General features: G+C 46.9%; 1 long non-coding RNA gene across 2 annotated transcripts in view; it reads left to right on the top strand.

Annotated features, from left to right (window-relative positions):
- Positions 1-14,180: 14,180 nt before the first annotated feature.
- The window catches only part of LOC103782875 (uncharacterized), a 46,773-nt gene continuing 38,384 nt past the window's right edge, over positions 14,181-22,569 (top strand). Inside the window, exon 1 of one of the 2 annotated variants that reach the window (XR_004666446.3) lies at positions 14,181-14,259. This is a non-coding gene — a long non-coding RNA (uncharacterized LOC103782875). The remainder of the gene's footprint in view (positions 14,260-22,569) is intronic. The other variant, XR_008621057.2, reaches the window with a different exon arrangement.

The following is a 22,569-nucleotide window of genomic DNA, read 5'->3' as shown; positions in this document are numbered from 1 at the left end:
GGGTTTTTAGGGGGACATGGTTCTTCCTACCTCCCTTGTGAGCAGAAACCCAATTTCTGCTTAGGGATCAGCCAGGACAGTTACTCTATTCTTTATAGTAGAATAAGAAGCCTCAAATGACAGAATAAAGCCTCAGTATCCCATTCAACAGATACAGCCTTATTTTCTCCAGCAGAAGCACTTCTGTCTTAGGAACTAGAATCTCCAAACCAGCAAAGCACAAGATTCTGGAGGGAGAAGCAAAAATCCTGCAGAAGAAATATGAGAAGAGCCATTTCCAATTATGCCTCTTTGATTTCCAGACTCCTGTATTCTGTTGATTGATTGCTGCTTCAAAGCATATACTACTTCCAGAATGCTGTCACTTGATTGGCGCTGTAACTGAGTATTCTCAGGCCATTGTGCCATTATATCAGGACAAGGCAGAAATTGGTGGAGGTCAGTGTTACAATCTGCTTGCCCTATCATGTGGCTGAGTGGTTCCCCCGGGAAGTTAATGCTGCTGAACCCTTGAGTGGCTTCTATCACCACTTCCTTAGCCACTTTATACCCGGACCCATTGAGCAAACACCCCAGAGCCTTCCAGCACACCCACTGAATGTGTCATCACATCCCCCTGATTCCTGAAAGTCTCCTGTGTAGCAGATGACCTTCAGGGAACATTCACGTGGGACACAGGTATGCCCCACCCTGTGTCCCTTCTGAGAAGTCCATTTACACATCTCTTCTTCAGTCTGTCACTAGTTATTCAATGCCATTCTTTCCCAGTCTCTGACCATCTACTCAGAGCACCACACATGAATTTGTGTAGATCTGTACTTCTGGCCATCTGTTACGCAGATAAAATGAAAAACTAAATTTTACTGCTACAAGTTTTGTCCACTGGGAAGCTATCCTTTTCCCTTTGTTCTTCAGCACTATCCTTGAGTGAGACAGTAGCATTGGCAGCGATCCACTTATGGCTGGTGCCAGCATAACAGAACCATCTGCAAACCAGCTGCCGTAGGCAGCTCCCAATGAGGTCCTAAGTGTAAATTATGGGAAGAAAAGATGGAGAAGGAAAAGATGGAATCGGAGTACTTAGCAGTCACCTGCTCATGAAACCTGTTTCTGGACTTGCCGAATCTTATTCTCCTCCCACCTTATGGCCTAGTGTGTCGGTGCATAGCCAATTCATGATGAACAGTGGTCATGAAGTTCTCATTTTGTCTTGACAAAGCTCAGTAGCATAGCAAGATAAGAGTTGATTCTTAAAATAATAATTATATGCAGAGCAGAACATGGCTTTTCTCCAAAGCCCTATATATTTGCATTGCGATTCTCATTTGGGCTTGCCAGAAGCTCCTGAAAACAGATATTCAATTATGCTTTTATTTATTTATTTATTTATTTATTTATTTTGAGATGGAGTCTCGCTCTGTCACCCAAGCTGGAATGCAGTGGTGAGATCTCAGCTCACTGCAACCTCTGCCTCTTGTGTTCAAGCGATTCTCCTGCCTCAGCCTCCCCAGTAGCTGGGACTACAGGTGCCCGCCATCAGGCCCGATTAATTTGTGTATTTTTACTAGAGATGGGGTTTCACTATATTGGCCAGGCTGGTCTCGAACTCCTGACCTTGTGATCCGCCTGCCTCGGCCTCCCAAAGTGCTGGGATTACAGTTGTGAGCCACCACACCTGGCCTTCAATTATGCTTTTATGTGTGTCCATATGGCCCCAGACACTTACCTTGGAGCTTTGTTGGTTACTCAATAAATGGGTTGGGACAGCACTCTCAAATGTGGTATTTGTTGCCTCCAAAGACATTTTCTCAACACCGTGCCCATTTTTTAGGGGTAGGTAATAGATGAAATAACAACTTCTGTTTCACTTTGGAAGAAATGCCCAAACATGCTTCAGACCACAGGGCCATGAGAAACCTCCCCAAGGCATGGGCCTCGAGATTTCATGGGGTTTATTGTTCACTCTTTGCCACACATGTGTCTCATTAAGACATTTAGGGTTCTTGCTGTGCTTGCTCACCAGGTTCAACCAAGATGGTGTCCTGGGTATGGTGGAAGAAGATGTTCTCTGGGATGCAGAGATTTCCCTGAACAAGTCCATCACAGAGAGCAGGAGAGTCTGGCCTCTTCAGATGTGAGCCATCATTAAGTTCAAATGCACTCCACCATCCATGCAAACTGTGAGAGCTGCTCCATGGTGCCCAGATCAGCACATTCAGCTAGAATCTCTGTAAGTGCTCTCACATGGATGGGGTCAGCCTTATTCAGTGTTGAATGCTGTGCTCTGTGGTGTAATGTTCTTAGGATTCATGCACTACATTTACCCATGTTTCTGGTACTTTGAATTGGTGAGTATTGCCCTTTTTATCATTTTTCTTCCCTCTCTCTTTTTTTTCTCTCTCTCCTATAAACCATGTCCTTCTGGATTGGACTTTGCTTTTCTCCCTGTGGAACATACTTGACATTTGTGACCCTAATTATGGGTCTCATGCACTAATGGGTGATGGGAGTGAGCCCTGAGAGTTTTAGATATCACCTTACCAGGAAGCTCAAGCATGTGAAGTTATTAAAAGGTCTTCAAATAAGGGAAGATTCTACAGGCAGGGAGAGGAGGCTGCTTCCTTCGGCAAGGATGGCTTAGAGAGACTTGGGGTGTAAATTTCCCAGCTTTTCTTGAATCCACACAGATAACGCAATTCCAAGTCTTGGAGAGCCCCCTGCTACAATCAAAGCCTAACTTTTACACAAATGTATTGGCGAGTCTGAGGACTGAACTTACACTGTAATTTTGTACCTACTCCATTAAATTCTGCATCTATTTTATACAGCTCTATCTGCCTTGCTGCTTGTAAGTAAAACAAAGATGTTTTGTTTTGGTTTTAGTGTCACTGGAGAAGCTGTCTGATTCTCTGAACATGACGCAAGCCTTGCTGTCACCACCACCGTGAAGGTCAGATACAGCACCCAAGGTACTTGCTGCAATATGCCTTTCTTCCCCTGCAACTGAGGTGATAATTGAATCATAATACCACTGCACGCCTTGGGTTATAGGAATCCCGTTTCCCACTCAGCATTGCATTCAAGACAAAGGACATACCAAGTCAACCCTAACATTTCACATCAGATGTTCATAAACGGCTCACATTCTCTGTACTTTATGCATATTTTTTTACTCATAAAAGAGTCAAGGGGAAACAGCTTTGAAGAAGGAGCCCAAATGATATTAGCGTTCATACTTATTTTTAGACTTCAAAAAGATAGGTATCTAAACACTACTTACTGGATAAATGTAAGGGTGTATTTTAGCCATTGTAGATTTCCTAACAGTAATTATTAACTATACAACCATACAAACTCATTATTAAGTACTTAGTGTGCTTTTGACATCAGCCCCATCTCGATGTCTTTGAATTGCATGAGCTGTTTTGTAGGACAGTACACATCTGTCCTGGAAGTGTCCCAGAGAGCCAGCAAACCCCTCACCTGCTGGATTGTGGCTGTGTTGGGAACCTGTCTACGTTTAAAACTCCAATGCTTTTACTGAGTGGTATTGGCTGGATAAAGTCTGTGGTCTTTGTGAGCTCTACAAGGGCAAAGCTGGTTAACTTGTTCATTTCAAAGGAGTAATCTTAATATTGTTAATGTGGCTTGTGGCATCAAGGTTATTAGAATTTAAGGACTTAATAGATTTCTCCATCTACTACATCAATGGTAATTGTAGAAATTAGCTAAAATGCACTACTGCTTAAATGCAATGGAAAAATATTTCTTTCTTCCTTTCAAGACCTTAAGAGGTCTGAAATGTTTCTGTCCAGGCCCTTGCGCCTCTGCCACCGCTGTGAGACGTACATATCCTGGCCAGCCTGCTGACTCAGGAGCTTGAGAATCAGGTGCAGCAGACCAGAGCACTGCTTCAGTGTCAGGGTAGAGCTGCTCCATGACCCAGAGATTCATACGAGTAAGTTATTTTCCTCAAGACCAGTGAGTTTGTTACACAACAGAATTGTGGCCATACCCAACCAATACAGCATGAATCTTTTCCATTACGTTACTATACAATTACGCAATTGATCGTTCTATATGCATTGTTTTGTTAAACTGCATGTCTTAGGGATCCTCCAAGGTTAGTACCTATAAGCCAAACTTATTCTTTTTAATGGCTGCAGAGTATTCTGCAGTATGGCTATAGCAAAACTTATTTATTCATTCCCCTGTCGATGAATATCTAACTTCCCAATCTCTCCTTAAATCAACAATGCTGAAATGAACATTTTTATGTATATATGCCTTTTCACACTTGGGCGTCATATTTAAGATAGATTCCTGCTGTAAAGTTTATGAATCAAAATATATACATATTTAAATTTTGAGAATTACTGCCACTTTTTCTGAAAGGCTACACATTTGCACTCCCACCAATGATGAATGAGAACATTGATTACCCTGCCTCTTCTAAATTAATCCCAGCCTAATAGATGAGGAAAAAGTCTCATGGTTGTAACATACTATTTCTTGATTTTTGAGTAAGTTTAACACATTTTCATATGCTTACTGACTATGTTTGACTCTTCCGAGAGAGTATGTTCATGATCTAAATTTTTCTATTAAAATGTTTTTCTTTCTTATCAATTTTAGGATCTCTTTATATATTCTTGATATTCATCCGTATTGATTAAATATGTTACAAATATTACCTACCAATCTACCACTTGCCCATTGACTTTACAGTGTTTTGCTTTTTCACTAAAGAAGATTTTAGGTTTTTATGAAGACAAACGTTTCATTAGATTTATGTAGGACTTTTGATTTTTGCACATTGCCTAGAAATACTTGTACTTCACTTCAATATAATGAAACCACTCCGTATATTTTCTTTTACTAAATTTACAATCTTAACTTTTATCTGGCATTTATACCACTGCACTATTATGAAAACACTCTATAATGTTTTCTCCTAATAAGTTTACAGTACCATTTTATATCTGAACATTTTTTATAATGTAAGAAAAAATTTTTCCTATAGATATCTAATTATCTCCAAATTATTTATTGAATGAGCTATTCATTTACTATTGACTTTAAACACCATTATCTTTGTCATAAGCTACTATCTCATTAACAGAAGAGTATATTAATTTTTGAAGAGTTTTAAAAATTTTATAGCAAAAACACATAAAAATTTACATCTTAATTGTTTTTAATGTACCGTTTAGTAGTATTAAGTACATTCACAATGTTGTGCAATCGTGACCACCATCTATCTCTAGAAATTCTTTAATTTGCAAAACTGAACATGTACCCATTAAAAAATAACTCATCATTTCACCCTCAAAAGGGTGAAAATCCTGGAAAGCCTGGAAACTGCCAGTGTACTTTCTGTCTCCATGAGTTTGACTACTCTATGTATCTCATATAAGTAAAATCATGCAGCATTCTTTTTATGACCAGCTCTTTCACTTAGCCTAGTGGCTTCAAGATTCATCCATGTTGTAGCACGTGACAGGATTTCCTTCCTTTTTTAAGGATGAGTAATATTAAGGATATATTTCTAAAACCTCGAGCCTGTTTATCTGTTTTATTTTTCTACTTTGGTACAATACTACAATGTTTTAAATACAACAGATCAATAGTGATAAGAAAAAGCTGGTATAGTTGGATATTTGTCCCCTCCAGATCTCACGCTGAATTTGATCTCCAGCGTTGGAGGTGGAGGCTAGTGGAAGGTGCTTGGGTCACGAGGGCAGATCCCTCGTAAATGGCTTGGTGATATCTGCTTGGCAGTGAGTGAGATCTTTTTCTAATAGTTCATGAGATAGTTGGTTGATTAAAAGAGCCTGAGCTCCCCTTCCCTCTCTCACCCTCTCTCTCGCTCTCTCTCTCACCCTCTCTCTCGGTCTCTCTCACCCTCTCTCGCTCTCTCTCTCACCCTCTCTCTCGCCCTCTCTCTCGCTCTCTCACCCTCTCTCTCGCTCTCTCTCTCACCCTCTCTCTCGCTCTCTCTCTCACTCTCTCTCTCACCCTCTCTCTCGCCCTCTCTCTCACCCTCTCTCTCGCTCTCTCTCTCACCCTCTCTCTCGCACCCTCTCTCTCGCCCTCTCTCTCACCCTCTCTCTCACCCTCTCTCTCGCTCTCTCTCTCACCCTCTCTCTCACCCTCTCTCTCGCTCTCTCTCACCCTCTCTCTCACCCTCTCTCTCGCTCTCTCTCTCTCACCCTCTCTCTCACCCTCTCTCTCACCCTCTCTCTCGCTCTCTCTCACCCTCTCTCTCACCCTCTCTCTCGCTCTCTCTCTCTCACCCTCCCTCTCGCTCTCTCACCCTCCCTCTCGCTCTCTCTCTCACCCTCTCTCGCTCTCTCTCTCACCCTCTCTCTCGCTCTCTCTCTCTCACCCTCCCTCTCGCTCTCTCTCACCCTCTCTCGCTCTCTCTCTCACCCTCTCTCTCGCCCTCTCTCTCACTCTCTCTCACCCTCTCTCTCGCTCTCTCTCTCACCCTCTCTCTCGCCCTCTCTCTCGCTCTCTCACCCACTCTCTCGCCCTCTCTCTCGCTCTCTCACCCTCTCTCTCGCTCTCTCTCTCACCCTCTCTCTCACCCTCTCTCTCGCTCTCTCTCACCCTCTCTCTCGCTCTCTCTCACCCTCTCTCTCACCCTCTCTCTCGCTCTCTCTCTCTCACCCTCCCTCTCGCTCTCTCACCCTCCCTCTCGCTCTCTCTCTCACCCTCTCTCGCTCTCTCTCTCACCCTCTCTCTCGCTCTCTCTCTCTCACCCTCCCTCTCGCTCTCTCTCACCCTCTCTCGCTCTCTCTCTCACCCTCTCTCTCGCCCTCTCTCTCACTCTCTCTCACCCTCTCTCTCGCTCTCTCTCTCACCCTCTCTCTCGCCCTCTCTCTCGCTCTCTCACCCACTCTCTCGCTCTCTCACCCTCTCTCTCGCTCTCTCTCTCACCCTCTCTCTCACCCTCTCTCTCGCTCTCTCACCCTCTCTCTCGCTCTCTCTCTCACCCTCTCTCTCACCCTCTCTCTCGCTCTCTCTCACCCTCTCTCTCGCTCTCTCACCCTCCCTCTCGCTCTCTCACCCTCTCTCTCGCTCTCTCTCTCTCACCCTCTCTCTCACCCTCTCTCTCGCTCTCTCTCACCCTCTCTCTCACCCTCTCTCTCGCTCTCTCTCACCCTCTCTCTCGCTCTCTCTCTCTCACCCTCTCTCTCACCCTCCCTCTCGCTCTCTCTCTCACCCTCTCTCTCGCTCTCTCTCTCACCCTCTCTCTCGCTCTCTCTCTCTCACCCTCCCTCTCGCTCTCTCTCACCCTCTCTCGCTCTCTCTCTCACCCTCTCTCTCGCCCTCTCTCTCACTCTCTCTCACCCTCTCTCTCGCTCTCTCTCTCACCCTCTCTCTCGCTCTCTCTCTCACCCTCTCTCTCGCCCTCTCTCTCGCTCTCTCACCCTCTCTCGCTCTCTCTCTCACCCTCTCTCTCGCCCTCTCTCTCACTCTCTCTCACCCTCTCTCTCGCTCTCTCTCTCACCCTCTCTCTCGCTCTCTCTCTCTCACCCTCCCTCTCGCTCTCTCTCACCCTCTCTCGCTCTCTCTGTCACCCTCTCTCTCGCCCTCTCTCTCGCTCTCTCACCCTCTCTCGCTCTCTCTCTCACCCTCTCTCTCGCTCTCTCTCTCACCCTCTCTCTCGCCCTCTCTCTCACCCTCTCTCTCGCTCTCTCTCTCACCCTCTCTCTCGCCCTCTCTCTCGCTCTCTCACCCTCTCTCTCGCTCTCTCTCTCACCCTCTCTCTCGCTCTCTCTCTCACTCTCTCTCTCACCCTCTCTCTCGCCCTCTCTCTCACCCTCTCTCTCGCTCTCTCTCTCACTCTCTCTCTCACCCTCTCTCTCGCACCCTCTCTCTCGCCCTCTCTCTCACCCTCTCTCTCACCCTCTCTCTCGCTCTCTCTCTCACCCTCTCTCTCACCCTCTCTCTCGCTCTCTCTCACCCTCTCTCTCACCCTCTCTCTCGCTCTCTCTCTCTCACCCTCTCTCTCACCCTCTCTCTCACCCTCTCTCTCGCTCTCTCTCACCCTCTCTCTCACCCTCTCTCTCGCTCTCTCTCTCTCACCCTCCCTCTCGCTCTCTCACCCTCCCTCTCGCTCTCTCTCTCACCCTCTCTCGCCCTCTCTCTCACTCTCTCTCACCCTCTCTCTCGCTCTCTCTCTCACCCTCTCTCTCGCCCTCTCTTGCTCTCTCTCTCACCCTCTCTCTCGCTCTCTCTCACCCTCTCTCGCTCTCTCTCTCACCCTCTCTCTCGCCCTCTCTCTCGCTCTCTCACCCTCTCTCTCGCTCTCTCTCTCACCCTCTCTCTCACCCTCTCTCTCGCCCTCTCTCTCGCTCTCTCACCCTCTCTCTCGCCCTCTCTCTCACTCTCTCTCACCCTCTCTCTCGCTCTCTCTCTCACCCTCTCTCTCGCCCTCTCTCTCACTCTCTCTCGCCCTCTCTCTCGCTCTCTCACCCTCTCTCTCACCCTCTCTCTCGCTCTCTCTCACCCTCTCTCGCTCTCTCTCTCACCCTCTCTCTCGCCCTCTCTCTCGCTCTCTCACCCTCTCTCTCGCTCTCTCTCTCACCCTCTCTCTCGCTCTCTCTCTCACCCTCTCTCTCACCCTCTCTCTCGCCCTCTCTCTCGCTCTCTCACCCTCTCTCTCTCTCTCTCTCTCTCTCTCACCCTTTCTCTCGCCCTCTCCCTTACCCTCTCTCTCACCCTCTCTCTCGCTCTCTCTCTCACCCTCTCTCTCGCCCTCTCACCCTCTCTCTCGCTGTCTCTCTCACCCTCTCTCTCGCCCTCTCTCTCGCTCTCTCACCCTCTCTCTCGCTGTCTCTCTCACCCTCTCTCTCGCTCTCTCTCTCACCCTCTCTCTCACCCTCTCTCTCGCCCTCTCTCTCGCTCTCTCACCCTCTCTCTCGCCCTCTCTCTCGCTCTCTCACCCTCCCTCTCGCTCTCTCACCCTCTCTCTCGCTCTCTCTCTCTCACCCTCTCTCTCACCCTCTCTCTCACCCTCTCTCTCACCCTCTCTCTCACCCTCTCTCTCGCTCTCTCTCACCCTCTCTCTCGCTCTCTCTCTCTCACCCTCTCTCTCACCCTCCCTCTCGCTCTCTCCCTCTCGCTCTCTCACCCTCCCTCTCGCTCTCTCTCTCACCCTCTCTCTCGCTCTCTCTCTCACCCTCTCTCTCGCTCTCTCTCTCTCACCCTCCCTCTCGCTCTCTCTCACCCTCTCTCGCTCTCTCTCTCACCCTCTCTCTCGCCCTCTCTCTCGCTCTCTCACCCTCTCTCGCTCTCTCTCTCACCCTCTCTCTCGCCCTCTCTCTCACTCTCTCTCACCCTCTCTCTCGCTCTCTCTCTCACCCTCTCTCTCGCCCTCTCTTGCTCTCTCTCTCACCCTCTCTCTCGCCCTCTCTTGCTCTCTCTCTCACCCTCTCTCTCGCTCTCTCTCACCCTCTCTCGCTCTCTCTCTCACCCTCTCTCTCGCCCTCTCTCTCGCTCTCTCACCCTCTCTCTCACCCTCTCTCTCGCTCTCTCTCACCCTCTCTCGCTCTCTCTCTCACCCTCTCTCTCGCCCTCTCTCTCTCTCTCTCACCCTCTCTCTCACCCTCTCTCTCGCTCTCTCTCACCCTCTCTCTCGCTCTCTCTCTCTCACCCTCTCTCTCACCCTCCCTCTCGCTCTCTCCCTCTCGCTCTCTCACCCTCCCTCTCGCTCTCTCTCTCACCCTCTCTCTCGCTCTCTCTCTCACCCTTTCTCTCGCTCTCTCTCTCTCACCCTCCCTCTCGCTCTCTCTCACCCTCTCTCTCGCCCTCTCTCTCGCTCTCTCACCCTCTCTCTCACTCTCTCTCACCCTCTCTCTCGCTCTCTCTCTCACCCTCTCTCTCGCCCTCTCTCTCGCTCTCTCACCCTCTCTCTCACTCTCTCTCACCCTCTCTCTCGCTCTCTCTCTCACCCTCTCTCTCGCCCTCTCTCTCGCTCTCTCACCCTCTCTCGCTCTCTCTCTCACCCTCTCTCTCGCCCTCTCTCTCACTCTCTCTCACCCTCTCTCTCGCTCTCTCTCTCACCCTCTCTCTCGCCCTCTCTTGCTCTCTCTCTCACCCTCTCTCTCGCCCTCTCTTGCTCTCTCTCTCACCCTCTCTCTCGCTCTCTCTCACCCTCTCTCGCTCTCTCTCTCACCCTCTCTCTCGCCCTCTCTCTCGCTCTCTCACCCTCTCTCTCGCTCTCTCTCTCACCCTCTCTCTCACCCTCTCTCTCGCCCTCTCTCTCGCTCTCTCTCGCCCTCTCTCTCACTCTCTCTCACCCTCTCTCTCGCTCTCTCTCTCACCCTCTCTCTCGCCCTCTCTCTCACTCTCTCTCGCCCTCTCTCTCGCTCTCTCACCCTCTCTCTCACCCTCTCTCTCGCTCTCTCTCACCCTCTCTCGCTCTCTCTCTCACCCTCTCTCTCGCCCTCTCTCTCGCTCTCTCACCCTCTCTCTCGCTCTCTCTCTCACCCTCTCTCTCACTCTCTCTCACCCTCTCTCTCACCCTCTCTCTCGCCCTCTCTCTCACTCTCTCTCGCCCTCTCTCTCGCTCTCTCACCCTCTCTCTCACCCTCTCTCTCGCTCTCTCTCACCCTCTCTCGCTCTCTCTCTCACCCTCTCTCTCGCCCTCTCTCTCGCTCTCTCACCCTCTCTCTCGCTCTCTCTCTCACCCTCTCTCTCACCCTCTCTCTCGCCCTCTCTCTCGCTCTCTCTCGCCCTCTCTCTCACTCTCTCTCACCCTCTCTCTCGCTCTCTCTCTCACCCTCTCTCTCGCCCTCTCTCTCACTCTCTCTCGCCCTCTCTCTCGCTCTCTCACCCTCTCTCTCACCCTCTCTCTCGCTCTCTCTCACCCTCTCTCGCTCTCTCTCTCACCCTCTCTCTCGCCCTCTCTCTCACTCTCTCTCGCCCTCTCTCTCGCTCTCTCACCCTCTCTCTCACCCTCTCTCTCGCTCTCTCTCACCCTCTCTCGCTCTCTCTCTCACCCTCTCTCTCGCCCTCTCTCTCGCTCTCTCACCCTCTCTCTCGCTCTCTCTCTCACCCTCTCTCTCGCTCTCTCTCTCACCCTCTCTCTCACCCTCTCTCTCGCCCTCTCTCTCGCTCTCTCACCCTCTCTCTCGCTCTCTCTCTCTCTCTCTCACCCTTTCTCTCGCCCTCTCCCTTACCCTCTCTCTCACCCTCTCTCTCGCTCTCTCTCTCACCCTCTCTCTCGCCCTCTCACCCTCTCTCTCGCTGTCTCTCTCACCCTCTCTCTCGCCCTCTCTCTCGCTCTCTCACCCTCTCTCTCGCTGTCTCTCTCACCCTCTCTCTCGCTCTCTCTCTCACCCTCTCTCTCACCCTCTCTCTCGCCCTCTCTCTCGCTCTCTCACCCTCTCTCTCGCCCTCTCTCTCGCTCTCTCACCCTCTCTCTCGCTCTCTCTCTCACCCTCTCTCTCGCCCTCTCTCTCGCTCTCTCACCCTCTCTCTCGCTCTCTCTCTCGCTCTCTCTCGCTCTCTCTCTCGCTCTCTCTCGCTCTCTCTCTCGCTCTCTCTCTCACCCTCTCTCTCGCCCTCTCTCTCGCTCTCTCACCCTCTCTCTCGCTGTCTCTCTCACCCTCTCTCTCGCTCTCTCTCTCACCCTCTCTCTCGCCCTCTCTCTCGCTCTCTCACCCTCTCTCTCGCTCTCTCTCTCGCTCTCTCTCGCTCTCTCTCTCGCTCTCTCTCGCTCTCTCTCTCGCTCTCTCTCTCACCCTCTCTCTCGCCCTCTCTCTCGCTCTCTCACCCTCTCTCTCGCTCTCTCTCTCACCCTCTCTCTCACCCTCTCTCTCGCTCTCTCACCCTCTCTCTCGCCCTCTCTCTCGCTCTCTCACCCTCTCTCTCGCTCTCTCTCTCACCCTCTCTCTCGCCCTCTCTCTCGCTCTCTCACCCTCTCTCTCGCTCTCTCTCGCTCTCTCTCTCGCTCTCTCTCTCACCCTCTCTCTCACCCTCTCTCTCGCTCTCTCTCTCACCCTCTCTCTCGCCCTCTCTCTCGCTCTCTCACCCTCTCTCTCGCTCTCTCTCTCGCTCTCTCTCGCTCTCTCTCTCTCACCCTTTCTCTCGCCCTCTCCCTTACCCTCTCTCTCACCCTCTCTCTCGCTCTCTCTCTCACCCTCTCTCTCGCCCTCTCACCCTCTCTCTCGCTGTCTCTCTCACCCTCTCTCTCACCCTCTCTCTCGCCCTCTCTCTCGCTCTCTCACCCTCTCTCTCGCCCTCTCTCTCGCTCTCTCACCCTCTCTCTCGCTCTGTCTCTCACCCTCTCTCTCGCCCTCTCTCTCGCTCTCTCTCGCCCTCTCTCTCGCTCTCTCACCCTCTCTCTCGCTCTCTCTCTCTCGCCCTCTCCCTCACCCTCTCTCTCACCCTCTCTCTCGCTCTCTCTCTCACCCTCTCTCTCACCCTCTCTCTCGCTCTCTCTCACCCTCTCTCTCACCCTCTCTCTCGCTCTCTCTCTCTCACCCTCTCTCTCAGCCTCCCTCTCGCTCTCTCACCCTCCCTCTCGCTCTCTCTCTCACCCTCTCTCTCGCCCTCTCTCTCGCTCTCTCTCTCACCCTCTCTCTCGCCCTCTCTCTCGCTCTCTCTCTCACCCTCTCTCTCACCCTCTCTCTCGCTCTCTCTCTCTCACCCTCTCTCTCACCCTCCCTCTCGCTCTCTCACCCTCCCTCTCGCTCTCTCACCCTCCCTCTCGCTCTCTCTCTCACCCTCTCTCTCACCCTCTCTCTCACCCTCTCTCTCGCTCTCTCTCTCACCCTCTCTCTCGCTCTCTCTCTCACCCTCTCTCTCACCCTCCCTCTCGCCCTCTCTCGCTCTCTCTCGCTCTCTCTCACCCTCTCTCTCGCCCTCTCTCGCTCTCTCGCTCTCTCTCTTGCTCTCTCTCTCGCCCTCTCTCGCTCTCTCTCGCTCTCTCTCACCCTCTCTCGCTCTCTCTCTCACCCTCTCTCTCGCTCTCTCTCTCGCCCTCTCTCTCACCCTCTCTCTCGCTCTCTCTCGCTCTCTCTCTCGCCCTCTCTCTCGCCCTGTCTCTCGCTCTCTCTCTCACCCTCTCTCTCGCTCTCTCTCTCGCTCTCTCTCTCGCCCTCTCTCACGCTCTCTCTCGCTCTCTCTCTCGTCCTCTCTCTCACCCTCTCTCTCGCCCTCTCTCTCACTCTCTCTCACCCTCTCTCTCGCCCTCTCTCTCGCTCTCTCACCCTCTCTCTCGCCCTCTCTCGCTCTCTCTCACCCTCTCTCGCTCTCTCTCTCGCTCTCTCTCTCGCCCTCTCTCACGCTCTCTCTCGCTCTCTCTCTCGCCCTCTCTCTCGCCCTCTCTCTGGCTCTCTCTCTCGCCCTCTCTCTCACCCTCTCTCTCGCCCTCTCTCGCTCTCTCTCGCTCTCTCTCACCCTCTCTCTCGCCCTCTCTCGCTCTCTCGCTCTCTCTCTCGCTCGCTCTCTCGCCCTCTCTTGCTCTCTCTCTCGCCCTCTCTCTCGCTCTCTCTCTCGCCCTCTCTCTCGCTCTCTCTCTCGCCCTCTCTCTCGCTCTCTCTCTCGCCCTCTCTCTCGCTCTCTCTCTCACCACAACATAAACCTGCTCCCCTTCACCTTCCACTGGTGGTGGAAGCAGCCTGAAGCCCTCACCAGAAGCAAATGCTGACACCATACTTCTTGTACAGCCTACAGAACCATGAGCCAAAGAAACTGCTTTTCTTTATAAATTACCCAGCCGTAGGTATTCCTTTATGGGAACACAAAATGGAATGAAATACAAGTAAATTTGCCATCTTATCGTTCTCTTTGTAAAAATGAATTAGACATTCTCCACTGCTGTGGTCTGAATATGTCCCCCAAAATTCATATGTTGTAAACGTAATGCCCAATACAACAGTGTTGGGACATGGGGCATTTTGAGAGATGCTTAGGTTTCTTCAAATTGATATCATTATAAAAGGGCTTGAAGGAGAAAGTCTGGCCCCATTTCACCCTTCCTACCTGATATGGTTTGGCTGTGTCCGCACCTGAATCTCATCTCGAATTCCCATATATTGTGAAAGGGAACCGGTGGAGGTAATTGACTCATGGAGGCAGATCTTTTCCGTGCTGTTCTCGTGATTGTGAATAAGTCTCACGAGATCTGATGGTTTTAAAAATGGGAGTCTCCCTGCAAAAGCTCTCTTTTGTCTGCTGCTACGTGAGACATGCATTTCATCTTCTGCTGTAATTGTGAGGCCTCCCCAGCCATGTGAAACTGTAAGTTGACTAACCCCCTTTCTTTTGTAAATTGCCCAGTCTCGGATATGCCTTTGTCAGCGGCATGAAAACGGACTAATAATACACTTTTCTTCTGCTATGTGAGGACACAGCATTTGTCCCTTCTGGAAGATGCAGCATCCAAGGCACCACCTTGGAAGCAGAGAACAGCTGTTACCCGATAGTTAAGCCAGCCAGCACCTCAGTTGGACTTAGGCTGTAGAACGGTCAGAGATAAATTTCTGTTCTGTATTAATTACCTAGTCTCAGATATTCAGTTATAGCAGCACAAAACTGACTAAAACATCTGCCATATGAATTTTAAAAACCTTTTATCAAGTTCATAAAACTTTCAGTTAAATTGAAAATTTTCTTTTTTTGGGGGAGTTTATTTTTATTTTATTTTTTATTATACTTTAAGTTTTAGGGTACATGTGCACAACGTGCAGGTTAGTTACATATGTATACATGTGCCATGTTGGTGTGCTGCACCCAGTAACTGGTCATTTAACATTAGGTATATCTCCAAATGCTATCCCTCCCCCTTACCCCTACCCCACAACAGGCCCCGGTGTGTGATGTTCCCCTTCCTGTGTCCATGTGTTCTCATTGTTCAATTCCCACCTATGAGTGAGAACATGTGGTGTTTGGTTTTTTGTCCTTGCAATAGTTTGCTGAGAATGATAGTTTCCAGCTTCATCCATGTCCCTACAAAGGACATGAAATCATCATTTTTATGGCTGCATAGTATTCCATGGTGTATATGTGCCACATTTTCTTAATCCAGTCTATCATTGTTGGACATTTGGGTTGGTTCCAAGTCTTTGCTATTGTGAATAGTGCCGCAATAAACATACGTGTGCATGTGTCTTTATAGCAGCATGATTTATAATCCTTTGGGTATATACCCAGTAATGGGATGGCTGGGTCAAATGGTATTTCTAGTTCTAGATCCCTGAGGAATCGCCACACTGACTTCCACAATGGTTGAACTGGTTTACAGTCCCACCAACAGTGTAAAAGTGTTCCTATTTCTCCACATCCTCTCCAGCACCTGTTGTTTCCTGACTTTTTAATGATTGCCATTCTAACTGGTGTGAGATGGTACCTCATTGTGGTTTTGATTTGCATTTCTCTGATGGCAGTGATGGTGAGCATTTTTTCATGTGTCTTTTGGCTGCATAAATGTCTTCTTTTGAGAAGTGTCTGTTCATATCCTTTGCCCACTTTTTGATGGGGTGGTTTGTTTGTTTTTTTCTTGTAAATTTGTTGGAGTTCATTGTAGATTCTGGATATTAGCCCTTTGTCAGATGAGGAGATTGCAAAAATTTTCTCCCATTCTGTAGGTTGCCTATTTGCTCTGACGGTAGTTTCTTTTGCTGTGCAGAAGCTCTTTAGTTTAATTGATCCCATTTGTCAATTTTGGCTTTTGTTGCCATTGCTTTTGGTGTTTTAGACATGAAGTCCTTGCCCATGCCTATGTCCTGAATGGTATTGCCTAGGTTTTCTTCTAGGGTTTTTATGGTTTTAGGTCTGACATTTAAGTCTTTAATCCATCTTGAATTAATTTTTGTATAAGGGGTAAGGAAGGGATCCAGTTTTTCATGAGATGTATAGATTAACCTGGAGATAATTTACATTTTCCATGACTGTATCTTTCAGTGTAGGTATAAGGTATGTATCCTCTTATTTTTTTTTTAACATTCTTCAACAAAGTTTACAATTTTATTCACATCAGACTTGTATACTCTTTGTCAGGTTTATGGTAGAATTTGCTGGCAACTCTTCAAAATTTAATCAACCCTTTTCTTTGTGCAAGCAGTTAGATTCCCTTCCCAGCTTCCCTTGCAATTAGTTGGGGTCATATGACTGAGGTTGTAGTTAGTGGAATTTGAGCAGAAGTGATGGATGTTACTTCCAAGCCAGAACCTTAAAACCATCCCACACTTTCTCTAAGCTCTCTTTCCTTCCTGCCTTGGATGACAACTCCCAGGGTGATCTTGGGAGAAACCTGTGGAAGGTGACAGAACCCCTGTGTCCCTGAATGATGCAGTGGAGCAGAGTCCCAACCTCCCCCTCTGGACTGCTGCCCTGGGCTTTTGGATGAGTGAAACATGAACTGCTCTTGGATGGAGCTGTTACACGTTTGAGTCTGTTACTACAGCTGATTCTACCCTAATCAGTATCAAACCAGTGACCTTAAGAAGGTGTGATGCCACAGATGAGCCCTGAAATACATGAATGCCACTTCCAGGCCACCCCATAACAACCTTACATACACACTCTTCCATGCTTTCCTCCTCTCTGGCTAACCAGGATTGCAACTCCATGATAGCCTTGGAAGCAGGGTATAAAAGATGGCAGAGTCACTGCTCACCTGTGCACCCAGAGCCTCCACACCTGCCTGAAACCACCTGGAACGTCACGTTGCTAAGGGAGTTGTTAGATATTGGGGTCTCTGTAATGCTAGAAGAGGTTCCATTTAGATAATAAAAGTTCTTCCTTGGGGTTTTGTGTGCATTTAAACAATTGGTAATGGCATTTGTTTCTTTCTATCATGTTTTCTAATTGGTTATTGTTAGTAAGTATTTTTAAATGTTTATTTTATATCAGACCACCTTACTAGTTAATATAGTTTATCAGTTAATTCTGTGAAATTTTGGGGTAGATTATCAGATAAAACTTTTTAAAATGGCAGTTTTGTCTTTTCTTCATGCTGTCTGTACAATGTTTCTGTATTTACTGCTAAGATTTCTTATTCACTGTTGCATAAAAGTGGTGCTAGTAGGTGTCCTTTTCTTGTGTATAATTTTAACATGAATATTTATGATATTTTGCCATTAGCTATTATGTTTGCTCCAGTTTTCTAGATCTCTCTTATACAAAATTAAGAAAGTTTTCTTTTATTTCTAACTTCACTGTTTTGCTTTGTTTACATTTTTATCAGAAATGTAATCAGGATGTTGGTTTTAGCAAATGCTTTCTTGATATTGATTGAGATGATCTTGTTTTCCTCTTTTAATCTGAAGACATACAGAATTGAATTAATAGATTTTTAAACTATTGAATCATGTTTGCATATCTAAGTCTTGATTTTACAAGACACACACATTTTTAAAAATCATTATTCTGTGAAATTTGCTAAGATTTTTTGGGGTTTAATTTCTGCAGCTCTCTGTGTTAGTGAGATTGGCTGATCTCATTTAGTTTTGTGTCAGCTTTGTCTAGTTGTGGTGTTAGTTTTATACTAGCCTCACAGAATAAGGTAGCAGCCTTCCCATATTGTTTTATGCTACAGCAAAGTCTGTATCACACAGGGATAATCTAATCTATGAGCTAAAGTTTCATAAAATTTATTAACTCAAGAAAATCCCTGAACTTGGTTTCATTATTATGGATAGATTTTTTTCTTTTTATTATCTTTTAAATTTGGTTTAGATGCTTTTGACTGTTTGAATTTTGTTTCTTATTAAGTTAAAAATGATAATTTATAGTGTTCTCAAAAACTGTCCATTTAATCTAGACATTGAAATATATTAATTTAATATCATATTTTAAATATATTTATATATTTATACCAGCTTGCTTTTAAAATTATATTTGTATTTATATTATATTACAAAATATTTTTAAATGCTCTTTTCATTGCAAAGAACTGTCTTTTTATTTTAGTGATGAAATCTGTGAATTTTAGCTGCTAAATCATTTTGTTTAAATCTTATTATATTGCTTCTGCTTTCTTTAGGTTGTTTTTTCTTTGATTTGATTACATTTTTCAATTACGGAAAATTTTCAGCTGTTAGCTCCAAATACCTCCTTCTCTCCATTCTTTCTCTCCTAGAACTCTTACAGATTGTGCATTCTATCATTAATTCCTCCTAAATGATCATTCACAGTCGCCATTTTTTATATATCTGCTGTAATCTGAGTGATTTCTCAGTGCTAATGTCTACCTCACTGATTCTCTCTGTTGCTATTTCTATGTAATCTGTTGAAAACTGCATCTATTGATAAATTATTTTCTTTTTTGCTATCCTTTCATTCTTTATTTTTAGTTTATTTGTTTTATGGAAGGAAATATGGCTTGTATCATTTTTGCTTTTAGGAATGTGCATAGCTTTTTTTTGCAGCCAGACACATAATCTATTTTTGTGCCTATCTGGGTAGGGAGGATTTCAAAAACACCTAGAGGCAAGAATAGGGAACATTAACTGCCTTAAAACCAGGATCAGTCCTGGCTCCCCAGGGGCTCAGCTCATTGGCTCCAGACAAGAGTTCTGGTCTGAACATCTGAGTTAAGAAAAAAGACCTCACGTGTCTTCCTGTGCCATCCTGCTGGAGCAAGAGCCAGGAGACCTACGGGAGCGCTGCTTCCTCCTCCCTTTTATGCGCTTGTCTCAAGTCTGTTTCGGAGGCCATTGCAAAGGTGCTGCCTGCAGGAGCCAGCCCTCTGGGCGTGTGGAGTGAAGGGCACACTGACTAAGCTGCCCACAGGAGGGAAGCGGGACCAAGGACGTGAGAGGAAGCTCACATGGTAACTATGGGGCATAAGGCATTTTGAGAAAAGCAAGACTTTGAGGAGGAATTTTTAGGACTAAAGAATAGCATGAGCGTCTGGAAATCCTAGGGTAAAGAGCAACTCATAAGGAGAAAGAGAAAGGTGGGAGAGCTCAGAGGCAAAAGTCTATTCTTACCTGTGCCCTGGACTGGCCCTTCCCTACCCCATTTCCTAGACACCGAGATAGAATTTCATGCTGCTCACAGTGTCCGGACTGCAACACACCATTTCTGTGTTTCCTGTAGTTAGGTGGAGTTGATAATTTAAGTAACAGACAAAACTAAGAGACCCCTTGGCCAGTCTCAGGCAGCAAGCAACAGTGTGTGCCCTTTATTATTTTATTTTATTTATTTATATTTTTTGAGACAGAGTCTCGCTGTGTCGCCCAGGCTGGAGTGTGGTGGCGGGATCTCGGCTCACTGCAAGCTCTGCCTCCCGGGTTCACGCCATTCTCCTGCCTCAGCCTCTTGAGTAGCTAGGACTACAGGCGCCCGCCACCACGCCCGGCTAATTTTTTTTTTTTTTTTTTTTTTTTAGTGGAGACAGGGTTTCACCGTGTTAGCCAGGATGGTCTCGATCTCCTGATCCCCCCTCCTCAGCCTCCAAAAGTGCTGGGATTACAGGCGTGAGCCACCACGCCTGGCCGTGTGTGCCCTTTATACTAGTAATAGGCACATGTGAATTTTGTCCACACTTATGCAGAAATGGAGAAAGAAGCACTGCAGTAAACACCTAAGAAACAGCAATCAGAAAGGTTGTGGGCAAAGCTTGATATTCAGATGTGTCCTGGACTCCCCTCCAGTATCATTTTAATTACAAATCATCCATATGGAAACCTGGAGACTGTTTTAACTTTCCTTTTCAGTTTTTAGTTATATCTTACATCTTATATCATTTTCTAAAATTGAATAACCTGGAGATTAATTTATTTGCTTGTCACTTTTCCATTAGAAGCTTGAATTCATTTCTGTTTTCATTACCAGTACACAGTGGCTTGTCCCAAATTATCTTCACCCAAATCCTACCTGGATGAACTTACAGCATTTTAATAAAAATGGTTATTTGCTCTGGGAGAAAATTGTAATGGGCAAAATAAATCTCCTTATCTTTGAAGTAGTTTGAATGTGAGATCACAGTATGTCCTTTCTGTTAAGACTTGGCTGCAGGATAATCCATGATTCCTTCTTTAAAAAAGTTCAGTACTAAAGTTGTTATGCAACATTTTATTAGAAGATAAAGTGCTCCCATTCTTCATATATACTCCATAAACTGCTGAGATGTCAAAGTGCCCCATAAATAATACAAGCTTCTTGCCCATCATTAACAAAAGACGCTGCTAAGTGGACAGAAAATTCAGTAATTCCCTTTTATGGAGATCACAGTACATACACTTAGCCCAATTTGCTGACCCTGCCATCAAAAATTACTGTCTGCAGAAACCCTGGCCTGGATTTTTTCACACTGAAAAATGGAGAGCTGGGGATTTTAATGGAAGACGCTGAACCCTGGTTAAAATTCTGCCTTCACTTGAGAACTGGTCCACTGAGAAAAAATTATAACTATTGCTTCCCTTCCATTGAGAACACACTCTTCTATCAAAGGCATTCTGAGCCAGGAATCTGAGCTCTTTCAAGAAATCAGCTTATAGTAAGGCCAAATGAACTGCTAAGTCAGATCCCAGTGTGATGATACGCATATTCCCATTTATGATATGTCATCAATCATGGCTCATGCCTCTTGATTGCACTATGATAAATAACGCCACTCAAGCAGGTTCATCGTACATCAGAGCCAGGGAAGGCAGCTTGGGAAATGCACAGGGTAATGGACAACTTGGAAAGTGTGCAAATCCAGACAAGGCAGGTGCCTGCAGGACAAATCAGCCAAAGCCAACCAGATGTCTGGGCACCTGGTGTGGACATGCTCTCCCTCAGCCCAGATTTAGTTTCAGTGCATCACGTCTCTGTGTTGCAAGCAGCAGTTAACCTCAAGGCTGCACTAACGTCTCTGGTGAGTTTACGGCCTCTGGTTCCTATCTACTCTCTGATTTAGGATATTCTTCAGCAGCAGGTTGATCCTACATTCTGGCAAGTGCAGTTACATGGATCGTAATGTGCAAGTTCCCATGACCCCTCAGTCTTTCTTTCCAGCTGATGCACAAGTTGGAGTCTAGTCCTCTCCAGATGTTTCACCTCACAATGAAATGCACCTTTCACTGGTATCTCTCACACAAATCAGAGCCAGATTGCCAAACTTCTTCACCTGACCTAATCGGCCAAAAAACCAGAAAGCAGTATTTGCTGTTTTCCAATGATGTGGCCCACCGTGATTAACTTCCATAACACACAAACATGTTCCTCAAAAAGAAAGGCTAATGCTACATTCTAGAGAAAATGTATTACCCCTTGATATGGTTTGACTCTGTGTCCTCACCCAAATCTCATCTCAAATTGTAATCCCCACGTGTCGAGGGAGGGAGGTGATTGGATCACTTCCAATGCTGTTCTTGTGATAGTGAGTGAGTTCTCATGAGATGTGATTTTAAAAATGGCAGTTTCCCCTGTGCTCTCTCTCTCCTGCTGCCTTGTGAAGAAGGTGCTTACTTCCCCTTTGCCTTCTGCATAATTGTAAGTTTCCTGAGGCCTCCCCAGCCATGTGGAACTGTGAGTCAATTAAACCCCTTTCGTTTATAAATTACCCAGTCTCAGGTAATATGTTTACAGCAGTGTGAGAAAGGACAAATGCACCCCTCTCACCCTTTCTTTCCTGTTAAATTGTTTCAAAACTAGCTTTGGGGCATGTTAAAAATGTAGATGCGCCAGGCGGATAACTCATACCTGTAATCCCAGCACTTTGGGAGGGTGAATCACGAGGTCAGGAGATCAAGACCATCCTGGCTAACACAGTGAAGCCCCGTCTGTATTAAAAATACAAAAAGTTAGCCGGGTATGGTAGCATGCACCTGTATAGTCCCAGCTACTCGGGGGGCTGAGGCGGGAGAATCACTTGAACCTAGAGGCAGAGGTTTCAGTGAGCTGAGATCGCACCACTGTACTCCAGCCTGGGCAATGGAGCAAGATTCCATCTCAAAAAACAAAACAAAAAAAACCTGCCTGGGCCTCAAGTGCAGACCTATTAAATTAAAATTTCTGGGAATGGGGCTTACAGACTCTTGTTTTTTTATAAGCAGCCAGATAGTTCTGTGCATTGAAGTTTGAGAAGTTATTTGGGGTAGGTTTTTCTGAGATGCCTTTCTGCCCTGATATTTTGTGGTTCTAGAAGCATTCAAAGAAAACTGTCAATGCACACCCCAAAGGCACACCCATGGGTCTCCTGCAGCACTGGCCACCATTCTCAGACCATTGCAGGACTGTGCAGAGGGAGTGATGGACAGGGGAAAATGGGACAGGGAAGAGCTAAGGGTTGGAAATCACAGGTCTGCTTTAAACTTCAGTGCCTTTACTTCTGGCTCTGCTGTCTTAGATCAATTACATGACCTCACTGATTTCAGGTTTTCTAATTTCCAAGACCTGCAGTGTTAGATCAATTACATGACCTCACTATTTCAGGTTTTCTACTTTCAAAATAGGAGTAAAAACAGATACTTCCCAGATGGCAGGAGGGTCAAATGAAGCAATAATGGGGCTGTATATAGCAGTGTTTAACTAAAATTTGAATTATTTAACTCTGTAAATGTTAGTTTTCTTCCCAATTTCCCATTTGTAAATGATCCCTGGTTCGTGGGTTATTTT

The sequence above is a fragment of the Pan paniscus genome, chromosome 16 (assembly GCF_029289425.2).
Source record: "Pan paniscus chromosome 16, NHGRI_mPanPan1-v2.0_pri, whole genome shotgun sequence".
NCBI classification, from domain to species: domain Eukaryota; kingdom Metazoa; phylum Chordata; class Mammalia; order Primates; family Hominidae; genus Pan; species Pan paniscus.
The sequence above is the reverse complement of the archived record's forward strand: the minus strand, read 5'-3'. Positions and strand labels throughout refer to the sequence as shown.